At 53.7% G+C, this 15,791-nt stretch overlaps 1 protein-coding gene across 1 annotated transcript in view; it reads left to right on the plus strand.

The window, feature by feature from the left end:
- CELF4 (CUGBP, Elav-like family member 4) overlaps positions 1-15,791 on the plus strand; it is a 310,947-nt gene that overhangs the window by 107,387 nt on the left and 187,769 nt on the right. The window lies entirely within an intron of this gene.

Consider the following 15,791-nt stretch of genomic DNA (forward strand, 5'->3'; position numbering starts at 1 on the left):
TCAATAGCAGGAAGCCTTGCTCGGTTAATTAATGAGGCATTCAGGCTGACCCTTGATCTCTGGAGCAAATCAAGGGCTTTGCGTGGCTCCTATTAATTCCCTGGATTTGTTCAGCAGCTGCCTGAGAAGTGGGTTGGTGGAAGACTCCTTCCCCCTCCTCTCTCCAGGTTCTGCACACTTCCAGATGCCCAGCAGCATTCTCAGCCCTGGGTCTCAGGGTGTGAGGGTCCCAGAAAGAGCTGACTCTGTGTCTGGAGGGGGCTTTCAGAAGGATTGGGATATTTTTAGGGAGACCACTCAGAGGAGGAGGAAGGCCTGGTAGATTCGGCCATGGCCTAGCTGGCAGCGGAGGGTCTCCTGAAGACAGCTCCAGGCAGGCTCTGGAGGCAACAAAGGCCACAGGGAGCCAGTGCCTAATCCCAGGAGGAGAGCCAGAGACATTCAGAGGCCCTCCTGCTCTACAGGAGGCACCCCGGCTTCTGCAAGCACCCAGTGATAGAAGCAGCCACCTCCTGCTTCCACTGCACCTTCCAGATGGGGGCAGGTCTCAGAAGCCTTCTCAGGAGAGACATCACCAGGGAGGGAGCTTCTGGGAGGGCCAGTGATGGAAGGCCTGGGAGGGGAAGATCAGGCTGTCCCATCCAAAGACGAGGAAGGGAGTGGAGAAGTGGAATGAAGGCTGAATCTGTAAATATGCGGGCCTGGGGCTAGAGGGGATTCCTGAGGTGTGGTCTCAGGCCATGCCTCTGGCCTGATAAAGAAGATCACTACACTGGCAGCCCAGAGAATGGCAGGTGGGTCTCTGCCTCTCACCTGTGCATGGCCACGGTGCATCAGGAATAGGCCCCAGATTGAGCATCCACAGGAGGGAACAGGCCTGGCTCTGTTATTCGTGGCTATGTATCACCTGATCACCTGGGCATCCATTTCCCCAGCTATAAATAGGGGCTAAGAAGACCCATCCTAATTTCAACCCAAAAGAATTCAGTCAGAAGATGGCAGCAGAAGCCTTTTGGGCAAGATGTGGCCCTGCAGACAAGGGAGTCACGTTCATTGTGGATCTGGGTGGCCCTGAGCCCTTTGACGGAGTCCCCTGTGGGACTACCTGCTGTCAGACGTGCAGGGCTGGGCGGAGCAGGACAAGGCAGGTTGTTAACCCAGGTCCTGCACACAAAGAAGCAAAGCCTCACTCCTCAATCCATACAGGGCAGTCAGAGCCCTGGGCCTGCAGAAGCAGGCTTATCCTTTCAGGGGCTCAACAAGCCGGCAGTACGGGCCACCCCAGCAAGGCCACTTCCAGAGTCCTTACCAAGCCCCACAATGGAGGGTTCTTTCAAGGCACAGAGATGGAAATAAGGCCTCAGAAGCAAAAGGCCAGACCAGGGTGTCTGCCCTGGAGAAGGAGGAAAAGGCCCAGGGACAACTAGATAGGGAGAAGCCAGGGGCAGCTGTGCAGCCAAAGAGGAAGGTGCCAGCACCAAAGCAGGACCGAGGCTCTGGGGTTCCCTCTGCCGCAGGTGACCAAGGGCAGGTATGACACTCCAGAGGCCTTAGGAGGAGAACAGAAGCCACAGGGCCCAGATTCAGCAGCAAGAAGTTACTCAGCCCATTTCATGCTTCTGGAGATGCGAGAGTGAATGAAGAGTGAGCCCAGCCCTCAGGGAGCTTCCGGTCTGGGGGTGCAGAGAGTCTCCAAAGGAAGGAGGCTGCACGATTCTAGGGTGGAGGCTCCTCTGGCCCTCAGTGGCATCAGGGTGAGGGCACCTCTCTGCGGAGCCCTGGGAGAGTGAGGTAACTTCTGGGGCCCAAACCTCAGCCTGTCCCAGCTGCGGGTGTATGATCAGTCATTCTCTGTGGCGAGATTTCCTGCAGTGACCCAGCCTGTAGACCTTGTCTGTGACCTAAAAGCGTGTGTCCTGCAGATCTGCTGCAGGGATCTGCCATCCATTTCCATCATCCTTGTCCGACTGCACATGCTCACATTCTGTGTCCACAGCGCTGATGTCACAGGGCCGGGGCAGAGGCGCTCTGGGCTCAGCCCTGTCAGCCCTGGCTCCTCAATTATGAGCCTGGAAAGAGAGGGGCTTCTCACTGGGAAGCACATTCCTTCCTGCCCCCTACAGCCCAGGCCTTGGCTGTGCTGTCCCACAAGGGTACAGTGACACCCTTGGTGGGAAGTGGACAGGAGTTGGAAGAAGAGGAGAGAAGGGAGAAGAGGTAGAATGATAAAGAGCAGGGGAGGCTCACTTGCAAGAACCCTCTGAGCAAATTAAGCCCTAAGACAAAGGAAGAGAGAATTAACTTTGGCCCAAATATTGGATGCTCTGCACTTGGTATGGTTCATCCTTTAGAAGGTGTGAACAGATAGGCCTGAGAAATTCACCACTTCCCATCCACTCCTCCCACCTCTCAATGCATTAAATCCTTAAAACAAAATGAAGGTGCTGCTGTTTTAAGGAAATAAAAGGCTCTCATATCCAAAAGCCCAGAGGTTTTGAGTGGAGAGGGAAATACATTTGAATGTGAATTTTTTTCCCCTAAAGTGCCGCTTAGCAATGCACAGCCTGGGCATCCCTGAGGGAGAAGGCTCTCACTAGGGAGATGGGATGGGACTTTGGCCATGGCAGAGCTGACTCTAGGGATAGGGACCTGTGTCCTCACAGTGCAGACACGTCACAGAGAGGAAGGGGCTGTGAGTTAACTGACGGCTGCTCTCCTCATTAGGGGCCGTAGCACATCTAGGGCTGGTTCCTGAGTCTGGTACAGTGAAAACAATGTGTTTAGTTGACTCTTTAATTCCCAAGGTTAATCATGTTATTTTCAAAATATGTATTTTATTGTGTTAACAACCCCCAGTGGAGATAGTTAATTAAACAAAGTGTGATGTTGGGAGTAAAATATGCTTTGCAGGCAGACTCTATTTCTTTTTCCTGGTGCCGGATGGACATTTCCATATTGATGGGTGGTCATAATACAGCCGTCACATATCAGCATGGTTGTCCCCAATACCTTGCTTATTGCTGGGGTGTGAACAAAGCTGTGGATGAACACAGGGAAAATTAAGCTACATTCCTGCCTTCAAGGAGCTCACTACAGATAAGGTCACAAGATGCGTGACTAAGAACCATGTTGGGGCTACCTGTAAAGGAGGTCAGCAAAGGGTTGGCTGTTCCCCATCCAAGCAAGAGAGGGTCACTGGAGGAGCCTAGGGGTCTGACTTGGGTCATTTGAACGGGGCAAACTTCACTGGGCTCCCAGGCCTCCTTCATAGAACAGAGCCCACCTGCCTCCTGGCAGGGAACCCAGGAGATGCTCAGAGTTGAGATGCATCCTCTGGTACCTCCCAGCCCCTTTCAGGCAGTGAGAAACTACTTCCCACCTGTTGGGATGCAAAGAGGGACATGATTTGCATTTCTGCTTCCCAGTACACAAATCTTTGCAAAGCTGTTTTTAGTTATTTTTTTTAACCTGAATTATAACTTCCTTTTTCCAAATATGATAGGTCTGTCTGGAGGCAAGGCAATAGGGGTTTTTTGCTAGAAAGACAGATGAGTGGAGAAGAATGCTGGCTCATTGGAGAAGGCAGCTCATTCCAAATCCAGGCAAAACCCAAGGTCAGCCTGAGGGACAAGACTTGGGTTAGATCAAACAGGACGGGGGTGGAGGAAGTAGGGGGAGGGAAGAAGAAAACCAGCTGCTGCCTGTGGGGAGTTCATGAGTCTTGCTGGAAAAATAAGCTCCTTTATTTTACCTTATATATTATTAGGTGCCAGGGTGGTACAGAGACTAATATCGGCATTTTCTTTTCAGACTACCCCCGTTCCCAGGCTGCCAGCCATCCAGTGACTGCAGTCTTCGTTTGAGGCCCTAGTGGGTCATCTGCACCCTGCCCTCAGCCTGAATTCCACCCCAGGCAGGCCAGCCTCCTCACCATTGACCCCCAATGCTCTGTGCTGAGTTCCACCTCCTTGCCGTTGCTCCTAAGGTTCCCTCCACTTGAAATGACCTCTCTCCATCAAAATCTTTCCCAGTTCAAGAGTCAGCTTTTTCTGTAACACCCTTTTCTTAAATCCCGTAGCCCTTAAAGTCAGGACAGCAGCCTCCAGCCCCAGTGAAGGTTCGCGGCAGGGACCAGTTCCCCCAAGAGTATCACATGGTCAGTACTCATAATCCCCTCCTTAGCAGCTTTGCAGAAATGTGACCCTGGGGCTGGTTAGAGAATGTTCAAGAAAATTAGCATTGGGCTAAAGATTAGGGAGTACCCCACAAACACAAGCTGTTTTTCCTGAACTGCCTTATTGTATTCATTCATCCATTCAGCAAATGGCAAGAACACACACTTAATGTGGTCAGTTTTGTAAAAAGAGGGTGGTGCCTTTGCAGGCCGGAAAGAGGTTTCCCAGAAGTTTGAGCAAATATGTTGGACCATAAAATGAATGGTATTGCTACAGGCAGAGAAAAGGAGGGGCCATTCCAGGTAGAGGGAACCCGGAAGCAAGGCTGAGGCCAGATGTAGAAGCGTATTCAGGAAACTGGAGCAGGTGTGTGAGGGGCAGCTGGGGGTGGTACCTCATCTGGAGGGCCTGGAAGGGCTGGCAAGGCCAGGCAACATTATTCTGCAGGCTGGAGAATTTTGCATGGAGCAGTGAGGTACCAGCCCTGAGTTTCAACTCCCTTGAGGTGTGAGGGCTAAGAAGGGATGGGGGCAGTGGGGACTTGACTCAGGCTATGCTGGGATCTCAGCCAGAGATGTGGCTATGCAGAGGCGAAGGAGATGAATTCTGGAACCATTTGGGGGTTGAGAAAAAGGAGAAGTCAGAGGGATGAATTAAGATGAGAGGCACTCATATTTCACACCTTTACTTATGTACAAATATGTATGAAAAGCCTACTAACCAGGGTCTATAAGAGAGAGAGGATGATTCCTTGAGCAGTGTCCAGTGGACCTGGGAAAAGGGTGGGGCGGTGCTCTGATGCAGAGACACCGTGACACAGACTCTCAAGCAGAAATCCTGCCCCCAGAGAGCTCTGCTTCCTAAACAATGCGTGAGGTGACATTTTAGCCCCTCAAGCCTATGGCCCTGCCCCAGGCAGGACGTGATGGGATCTGACAACGCAGGGAAAGAGAAACTGCTTGCCAGGGCCTGGGGTAGGGCAGCCACAGGCCTCTGGGTCCACCTTGGGGTTCCTTGAGCTTGGCCACCAAGAGCTGAGTTGCCTGGCTGGGCAGGCACCACCTGTTTCCCCATCTGTGCAGAAATGACAGTCCTGGCCTCAAGGGTTGTGAGAATACACCATGGTGTGTTAGAGTTCTGCAGTTCTGCCCACAGCACCTGGCACGTGGCAGCCACTTAATAAGCAGTAGCTGTTGTTACTCCTGCTGCTATTATTGCCATTATTACATTACCAAGCATGGCTCAGGGTGGTGTGCATTCAGCCGACACCATTGCTGGCAGAGATGGGCATCAGAGATGCCCCATTCTGGAAAATCTTGCCCCACACCCCACTGTCCCTGCCTCCTGGCTGATGGGCAGGCTGCACATGCCAGCCCAGAGAAGGGGCCCATGGAGGCAGGGAGGGTTGCCCAGGTGCTGGGCAGAGGAGGGCTCAGATCCCAAGAATAGAGGGGTGGGCAGAAAGTGCTGGGAGCCCCCACCCTGGGCACATCTCTAGGTTTGCTGGTGGAGGAGGGAATTAAGTGGGCCCGTCAGATCCAGGATATGAGAAGCCCACTCCATTCCAGGCCCCACTGGATAGACGGCTGGGGGTTGGGCTGCTCAGAGGATGGAGTGGGTGATGTGAGGGAACAGCATCAGCACTGGGGCTTCGTGGGCTGCTCAGTCCTGTCCCACATCATGTCTGATGGCTCGTCAGAGTGTGCTAACTGGGTGCTAAGTACGACTGCCCTCCCGGAGACCCTTGTCAGGAGCCACTGAGCTGTGAACACGCGCTACTGTGTGGCCCAGCTTGGATGCCAGCAGAGGGTCCCGCAGAGGGAAATGCAAGGCAAGGATGTGGACCAAACCACAGACACACACACACATACATACACACATGTGCATGTGCACACACGCGTGCACAAACATGCACTGGCACACATGCATGCACACACATGCAGATGGGTACATACCTACATGCACATACATGCTACACATACACATGCACACACACAAAAGACACATGCATACACAACCACATGCACAGAGACACATGCACACACACAGCATGCACACACGCACAGATACACACGGACACACAGAAGCACACATGTATCCAGAGACACACTACGTTCATACACATAGACACACATAGCCCACACCATACTCTCCACCTCCTTTATCAGGCTCACATTCCTGGCCCACAATGGGCCTGTCGCCATTGGGATTTCCTCAGTGTCCCCCTCCTCCTCCCAAGGTGCCTAGGGAGCCACCACTCTGCCCCCTGCTCTGCCCATGTCCTCTGCAGTGGGACAGGGGCAGCTGATCCTGCCAGTTGTCCCATTGCAGAGCCTGGTCTCTGCAGCCCTTCCCTCTACCAGGGCCACCACCACCTCCATGTCCCTGGGGCTCCTTCAGACAGAAACTGCAACATGTGGGCTGCTTCGCATTGACAAAGGCTCCCACAGCCACACTCAGGGCAGTAGATGGGGCTGTGGCAGGTCCACGAGTGAAGTGATGAGGTCCAGAGCACAGCCTTCCGAGCCAGGTCCCCTCCTTCCCACTCCTGAAAACCCGGGCCAAGGCTAGTGACAGAGGAATGTCTTGTCCCTTGCTAGGAGCCTGTGCATTGTTATGCTGGACCCAGGAACGTCCCAAGGAGTGACAGGTACCACCAAGGTCCTGCAGGCACAGAGATGGGCCGTGCACCATGAGGGAGGGGAAGGCATCTGGGGAGCCCATGAGGTGAGGCGGGTGCCCCATAGGGTCAGCGAGGCTGTGCTGCCTGGAGGCCCCAGCGGGAAGATCAGGAGGGCAACATTCCAGCCATGGAGATCATCAGGGATCGCCATGGCAACGGGGGTGCAATTAAGGCCCGTTTCAGCTGGGAGCAGCTGTGCGCACTTTATCTGCCTTGAATAAGGAGCAAGAGAAAAACCTGGGGAGGGAAAGGGGGTGGGGACACAGAGGGAAATGGCAGTCCTTTGCAGGCCTCTTCCTGTTCTGAGCGAAAGAAGGGGGTGTGGAGGAGAGAGAGGGAGAGAGGAGAAAGACACCTAGAGAGACCTGGACAGGGAGACAGAGACACAGGTGCAGAGAAGATCGACAGAGAGAGACGTGTAACACAAAGAGAGGGCAAGAGAGAGAACGTGTTTTTTTCCAGCCACAATGGGACCATTCAGCCTGCTTCTTCCTCCCAACACTCACACGCACACACACACACTCACACACACACATACATAACACACATACACAAATATAAATACCCACATGTACTCCCATACAAACTCGTACCCTCCCACACGCACATATAAATACACACACACACTCCCTCTGGCCTCTGAGCCTTCCCTGCTCCCGTCCCCTCCCCCCACCTGGAACTACCTTCCCCTGCCCTGGCCCCTCCACAGGCCTGCACTCCTGGGCTCTGGGAAAACCCTGTATCCCTCAACTCCCGGAGTTGGGTTTTCTCCTTGTTGGTGCAGGGACTTCAGCACCCACTGCTCTCACTGCCTGTCCTGGGCTCGTGGCGTCCTGGCTGTGGAAGAATGAGAGGTGGGCGTGTGGTGGTAGCCAGAGTCAAGGGCATCCCGCTAAATGAGGGACACACCTTGAGGTTACAAATCCTTGTCCAGTCCCGACATGCCCCGAGGCCTTTGCATGTGCTCTGCCTCTGCCTGGAAAACTCTGCTCTCAGATGCTCACTGGCTCACTCTCTCACTTCCTTCCAGTTTCTTTTCAAATGTCACCTTATCAGAGAGGCCATCCCTGGCCATTCTGTCTAAAATAGCTGTTCCCTCCCTCTTACTCTGCTTTACTGTTTCTGTGACCGTCCAACCAGTTACACCCTGACTTGCATGTTCCTTGTTGGTCTTCCTCCACTAGACCGTGTGCTTCATGAGCAGGGACTTTGTTCACCGCTGTATCCCTAGATCTGGAACAGGGCCTGTCACTCAGTGGCATAGGGCTTCTCAAAGAACCCTGCAAGCTGAAATGAGTGGGTGGTAGAACTTCTCCCACCTCCCTGGAGTCCCACAGCCAGCCTGGTAGCAGAGTTGAGATCGAGCTTCCAGCACTGTCATGCCCCTTTCCCTGGGCTGCACACCTCTTCCTTTCCCTGTCCCCCATGATCCCACTGTCCCAGTCACACTGGCCCAGTCACTTTCAGTCAAAGGCAACCCATGCTTCACCATCCCTTAGAATGACATCCTTCCTCTTCTCTCAGGACTCAAATCATTCTAAAGCATTCAGATGCCTCCTCCTCCTTGCAGCCCTCCCTGATCTCCAATCCCGAAGCCATCTCTTTCCTGTGAACACCTAGGCTACTGAGCTGGGGCAACCAGCTGTGGGTTGGTGGTCCAGTTTTGCTACTGGCAAGCTGTGACTCAGCAAGTCATTTCATCTCCCTGGCATTATTTCTTGGCCAAAAAAGCAAAGGAGCATGATGCTGTCGCTGAGGGTTTCCTGCTTGAACAAACCCATTGCGGGAGCTCATGAGGCTTGGGCCATGCCGGCATCAAGCAGTCAGCTGGATCTATGTCTGTTTGCCTAGCCAGTGGCTGTGGCTTGTGGGTCCAGAGGGTGGACAGGATGGCATCTGCTGGGCCGTGCCACGGGAGGATGAGTAGACACATTCTGAGGAGCAAGGTCCCAGTACCAAACGGAGCTTTCATCTCCAAGGAACCAGGCAGCAGGCTGAGCACTTCTTGGGAAGCGCAGAGTCTGGAGATGGGGCACTCGAGGCTGCCAGACCCATGCAGGCAGTGGGGTGGCCACATCTATTCCTGGCAGTGCCCTTGAAGGCGGTCAGAGCAGCTCACGGCAGTTCCCGCCAGCCTCCCAGATGCCAGAACGCTGTCAGGGGCCAGTACCTGCGCAAGACAGAAAGGGTGGGGATGGCTGCCACTCCCCATCCCCAGCCAGCCAGCAAATGAGTCAGAGCTGGACATGCCCTGCCATGGCACTGAGGTCACAGCCAGGAGGGGACAGCACAGGGCCATACTGTGTGGAGGCAAGGCCTCGCAAGGGGGCTTAGCTGTCAGTGGGGCTGCAGTCAGGGAGGCTTTCGGGCAGCCGTGGGCTGGAGGCACACCTCAGAGGACTGGTGACTGGGAGAGAAGGGAAGGACTTCCTCTGTCCTCTGTCAGCACCCAGGGTCCTGGCCCCATCCTCCTCAGATATCTCACTCCTGGAGAACTGCCCAGGCTTCAGGTTCCAGTCATCACACACAAGCCTCAAGGCCTCAGTGACAAGAGACCCACTCCCTCCAGTTTGAACCGGGAAGCAAATTCCTGCTGATGTCAGCACCACTGAGCATCCAAAAGTTACCTGTAATGACTATACGATGCTCTGCACAACTGGCCATTCAACTGCCTCGTGGCTCTAGATCATTTTAATTTGGGAATCACTGAATGCCACCACGTACTCAGACCTAGACTTACACCAATGTGGCTCTGAGGGGAGATACGTCCTGTTGGTGTCAGCAGGATGAAATCGAGGGAGCTGCAGGGAGCCCTGGATGGCCCCGGAGGAGAGGTGGAGGTGCTTGGGGGGTGGTCACCCAGTGGTGCTGGCCCTCTGGCTGTTAGGGTTCTCCACTGGCTCATGTGGAATGAATGAACAAAGATGGGAAGAGGGACTGAATAATTGAAAGAATCTCCCCCAAAAAGACACGCAGTCAATAAAAGCTCAGAAACATTGGCCCAAACCCGAGCACCAGGGCAGGTACAGATCAGAAAATGAAGTCAAGCCCTAGATGGGTAGAGGGTGCAGACACCCACTCCTCAACCCAGGGCCCATGTGGCATCACAGCTGAGCTGCAAAGAGGGCTCTGAGCCCTCCAGCAGCCAAGGATGTGCTGGGTGGGCCAGGGCCCCTCAGGAGCTCCTGGAGGCTGGGGAGCAAGCCTGCACAGAGAGAGAAAAATGGGACGCTCCCTCTAGCCGCAGGAGAGGAAGCCCCAGTTCGGGTCAATGGGGATTGGAAGGGGTGGTAAAGGAGCACAGGGCGCGAGTGAGGCCCCGGCTCTAACAGTGAGCACTGGAGCACTGTGGGAAGTCACCATCCTTCCCTGTGCAGTGTCTGTAGTGACACCTGAAGCCCCTCCCAGGGCTATGGGGAGGATGCAACAAGATAATGCACTCAAGCCCCTTCACAAACCAGCACGTGAGAGTGAGGCTTGTAATCAAGAGGGAGCCTCTCCGTGACGTGCTCTGGATCACATGAATTTGGATGCCAAGTGTTTGGTGATTGGCTTCTAGGCTCCAGAGCCCTTGGTCAGTTGACTGCACAGGCACCCACTATGGCATTTCATTGGCCTCACAATAATGAGACCCTGCCCTTTATCAGATTAATTTTTTTTTTCTTTTCTTACTCCACTTTTAGCACTATGGCAGGATTTCATTGCATCTCCTCATTTCTGCAACTGATCACACACTGCTGGATAGTCAGTGAAAGATATTTTAATGGTGAATGAATGAGTGAGGGAATGAGTGAAGTCACTCCTATACTTGGCAAGGGTATCCTATTTGGCAGAAGCTCCTTGAGGGAAAAAGAAAGGCCAGTGTGTCTTGTGCAAATTACAGGGCTTTGCACACAGAAAATGACCAGTAGTGTGGCACTGACTTAATCGTGCTGCCCAGCAACACCACGGTCTTCTCATGAGTGGCTCCTGACACCTGATAGACCCTCTGAAAACAGGCTTGACAGTGAGGGGCGAGGGGAGAGGAGAGAGGGAGCTCAGGAGAAGGGAGAGGTAGAGAGAGGAGGAAGGGTGAGAACCAAGGAAGCATAAATGATGATTTGAATGATTAAAGAAATATTAGCTAATATTTACTGCATGCTTGCTGTGTGCCAGGAACTGCGTCCAGTGCTTTACATGGACTCTCATTTAACCCTGCATGCTGGGGGCGGGGACCATCTGCCAGGTGGTGAAGCTGTCACAAAGAGACCAGAGACCTTAATCAAGGGTACACAGCTCATGAGTGGTAGAGCCAGGACTCAAATATGAACCTGTGGAATCTACAGTCCAAGCCTTTCCTGCCCTCCCTCAGACAGGGAGCCCGACAGCACCCCCAGGTGAGGACCCTGGGGGGCTACATCGGTCACCCAGGCCTGGCTCGATCCCTCCAGTCTGGGGCTGTGTAAGGGAAAGGTGGGTCTTGCCCACCTTACCTGTCACTGACCTGGGGAGCCCCAGCCTACAATACAAGGTCCTTGATCTCCAAATCCATCTGTCTCTTACATGTAGGTAATGAGGATTCAAAAGTGTGGCACGGCTGTAGCATTTATGGAGTCTGCAGACCCTCGTTATCACACTCACAGCCCACCTGGACAGAGCCCCACCACCCACGTTAGTCCCCTCCTGCTGAAGCAAAGCATCCATTTCTGTGACCTTCTCTGGAGCAGCAACCGCAAGCATGAGGGGAGGATGGCGCTAACAAAGCCTGGGTCACAGTCCGGGCTCTCGCCACTCTGTGCCTCCCTCTCACTCTCTGTAAGGTAGAGATATTAATACCTGCCTTGAAGGGTTGTGAAGAGGATAAAAGCTGGGTCCACGAGGGGCCTGGCATAGCGTAGACACTCAAAGGGTAGATGATAAGGAGGAGAAGGATGGTGGTGGTGGGAGACAGAGAGAGGGACCTGCAAGCACACAGGCGATGTGAGGCTTCCAGGCCTCCCATGGCCATGTCTCTGTCGGCCTTCTCTGCCTCTTCTCCTTTTTAGCTCCTCGGCGAAGCTCTATGGGAGACACGGGATGCAGCCGACTCATGCTTCCCTTTCTCTTTTGAAAAGAGTTGCCTTCTTTCCAACTGCCCCGTCCCTCTGCCCCTCCCTGGGCCTCTGCCTCCCTGCATCTGCCACCCCATCCTCGCAGGCATTGTCTTCGTGCCTGCCTCTGTCTCCCTGCTCCCCCCTCCTCTGCTTAATCATCTTAATCATTGTGTCCTTGTAACTCGGCCCTGGGCTGTCTGGCGGCAGCTCTACCCAACGAGGTGACAACTCTGAGTCACACACATATTTGGATGCCAGCACTGTGACTACTGACCCCAGACCCCAGCTGCAGGCCCCAAACCCCCCTCAGGGACTCAGCTGCAGACCCCAAACCTAACTCAGGGAGTCAGCCTACCGAAACACTGAGACACCCTTCCAGGCTCCATCTCTGCTCCCCTTGGGGAGAATAGAGAAACAAGCCCCTGGCCACACTCTCTGGGGCAGGGTACCCAGCACAGGGCTCAGACCAGCCCCTCAATTCCCACTCCTGCAGCCTGGGTCTCTGCAGTGTGGTGGGGAGGGGAGGATGTAGGATCCTAGTCTCTTACCAGCCTGTCTCAGCCTGTCCTCAGCATCAGGCCACCTAAATCAGCCAGCCGTACAGGTGCTGGTTAAAAGGAAGGTTCCTGGGTCCTGCCCTCAGACTATGTCTTTAACTAGTGAGCCAAAGTTATAATTACGTGCCCCCTTCTTCTTTCCGAGCAGCCCCACGCAGCCTCTGTCTGCACCTGAAGCTGGCAGGCTGTATGTGCCCTTCTGCAGGCCGCAAGCCCAGGAGCCCGCGTCACGAACACAGGATGCTCCAACAGCACCCTCTCCTGGAAACTCCCTTTATTTTCTGAGAGTCAACTCAGGTTGCTTTTGGTGACCATACGAAGTGTCTCTCAGAAGCTTACTCGGGGAGGGAAGTACGGGGAGGCAGTAAGGAATGGGGGGGCCTTGTCTGGAGAGCCCCTCCTGAGCCTGTCGGGGCCATGGACAGTGCAGAGAAGCACCCCAAACCCAGGAACTAGCCCACCCCTGAGCCTCCCCACCTCCCTCCTTCCTCCTCTGAAACTGCATCGCGCGCGCTCACGCGTGTGTGTGTGTGTGTGTGTGTATGTGTATACGCATGCGAGAGAGAGAGAGAGAGAGAGAGAGAGAGAGAGCATGTTTCTCTTGGAGAAGGGCAGCTTTGTTTATTACAGCTGTAACCTTGGCTTTTGGGTAGAGCAGGGCAGTGGGAATCTTTGGAGCCTGGAGCAAAGAATTTAATATTCATAAGTGACCTCATCATAAATGGAGTCCAGCACCCCCGAAGGACTCGCGGGTGATGCCCACTGCCTCCTCCCACGGTTGCCTCTCTCAGGGAGTTCATCAAAGCCTCCAGCCATAGCTCCTGGCTGGCTGCCCACAGTGTCTTCAGACCTATCCTGGGCTCTGGACTCCTGAGCTGCAGTCCAGGAGGGGGATGTTGGAGGGGATCCACCCCTACCCACACAGGGGGTCTATACAGGTGCCTGGATACCAAATGCAGGGTAAGCACCCTGGGGTCAAGAGACTGGGCTCAGGGTCAGGGTCTCACACATAGTAGGAACTTGGGACATAACAGTATAGTAGGTTCTGATCCAGCATCTTGCATTTGTCAACTCATTTAATCAGCACAGAAACCCAAATTATAGATGAGAACATTGAGGCAGGGAAAGTTAGTAACTGGCCCAGGTCACACAGCCAGTGCGTAGCAGTGCTGAGATTCAAGGCCAAGGATTATGGAACATGAGGAGAATCTCACAGATACACGTCAGGCCCAGATTCAGTTACAGAAACCTCTAAATTTTTAGCATCTATTTTAGGGCTCAGCACTCAGAATATGCACACTGAATATTTGTTGAATTGACATCTCGCTGGGCAGAGTGAGCAGTAAATATCTGGCAAATGGAGGGCGGATGAATTGTGCCCAAAAGGAATTGAGCTTGTGAACGCAGAAGGAGGCTCAGGATTCCATGTCAGTGACCACCCCCAGCCCTGACACAGAGAGGGAGAGGGAAAGGGAGCCGAGGAATCGGGGTCTGCTCCCCACCCTTTCCTACCCAGGAAGATGTGGGCAGGGAAGCCTGGAACCTCTTCCTGAGACCCTCCAGGAAGAGCCTTGGAGCCACTCTCCAGCCATTCAGGGATGAAAACCTCCACCCACACTGATGATGTCATTGGCCTGCTTTGAGAAACGCTGGCTGAAGCCCCTCTGCCAACACACTTCAGCATATGCACATACTTCGGTGCTGAGGAGCCCCCTCAAACCTTGTAGCAGGCCATGGGCCTCCTCTCCTGCCAGCCCAGGACCTTTATGCAGAGGGAGTGTGCTAGAATCAGGATGAGGTAGGGCAGGGCAGATGGTGCAGTTGGGAGACCCTCCCCCGACTCCCCTGTTTGTCTAACCCAGAGCCCACCTCTTGTGTTTATTTTTAACAAGCAGAATGATGATCCAGGTCTTTTCTGCTTGTCCACTTTTATAAGCAAAGGAAGGGGAAGAAATAAGTCTCAGGAGGCCGAGAGACAGAGACAGGCTAGGGCTTTGCCCCCTGTGAGGCCCTAGGGTTTGGCTCTAATCCGCAGGAGACACGTCCCCCTCCCAATCCCATCCCCACTCCCATCAGGTTCTCACCCTCCAGGAGCTCCCATTTGGGAAGACAAAAGCTACGCACTGGAAACAAGTTGCCCCTTGTTTGACCACATGTGCAGAAGTCAGGGGAGGCTTAGAGATGGGTAGAATTTTGAAAGCAGAAGGTAGTGGGAAGTAAGAGCACAGACAAGACTAGGAAGATAGGTGCAAACTAACCCAGAAGGCAGTGTGGTTGGTAGCAGGTAAGAAAAAGAGGGAGAGCTTAACAGGACGGAGAGGGGGAGATTATGGAGCCCTGCCCAGATGTTCCTTAGAGATTTCTACGATTCCAAGGCGCCTCCATAAGGCATCTTGTTCATTCCCATGCAGGTGGCTCAGAGTTCCACAGCCCTTCTTGCAGACCGTGCTATCAGCGGCCGAGCCTCTTCTTAGCAACTGTCCAGAGACAAGGCACAGCACAATCTGTTTCCTTGTATTGGAAATGTGCTCTGTGGACTGAAAGCAACCTTCCCAGGAGTCGCCATGTGGCCTTCCCGTGGGCTTGCTGTGCTGTTTGGGCCAAGCCCCCTTCAGCAGTAGCATACACTGTGATGACCCTCACCCCAGCCACCCTCCCTTCCTGAGGTATTGACATCAGCGATCCCTTCTCCCTTTCTAGAGGGTATCTTGGCCCACCCAGTCATTAATTTGCAAATGGGCCATTTCTGCTTCAAAAGGAAATTTTTTTTTCTGAGATCTAGTTTTTAAGTATTCTCAAATGACTAGTGAGAATCAATCTGAGATCTAAGAGTTTGGTGCATGTTGAGTGTGGATTATCAACTTCCATCTTTATTTCTTTATGGCATGATTTGGCAAGCAGGTGGATGAATGTGGGCCCGGAGGCATGGGTCCCTACAGAAGCCATGTTCGCCATTTTTTAAATTTGTTCCTTCCACTGAGCTGCTGCTGATTTTTATCTCTTTCTTCTCCATTCATCCTCGCAAAGCCCCTGGGTAATTCATCCTTTGTCCACAAGGCTGGCCAGCCCCAGCTTTGTGCCAGCAGGAGCCAGTGGGGCACCCAGCAAAGGAAATGCCCAGGGTGACACACCGTGTCATCTAGGGTCTTTGTGGTTCAGGTGTGGAGATTCAGGGGAATTCTGAGGAGGGTGAATGGGTGTGAGTTGCAGTGGTCAGCAGGATTTCCTGAGGGAGGAGGGCTGCACTGGCCCTTCAAGAGTAGAAGGCTCCCCAGGGCCACAAGCCTAGTGGTGGGTGGGGAGG

This window comes from Mandrillus leucophaeus, unplaced genomic scaffold (genome assembly GCF_000951045.1).
Source record: "Mandrillus leucophaeus isolate KB7577 unplaced genomic scaffold, Mleu.le_1.0 Scaffold294, whole genome shotgun sequence".
Taxonomy (NCBI): domain Eukaryota; kingdom Metazoa; phylum Chordata; class Mammalia; order Primates; family Cercopithecidae; genus Mandrillus; species Mandrillus leucophaeus.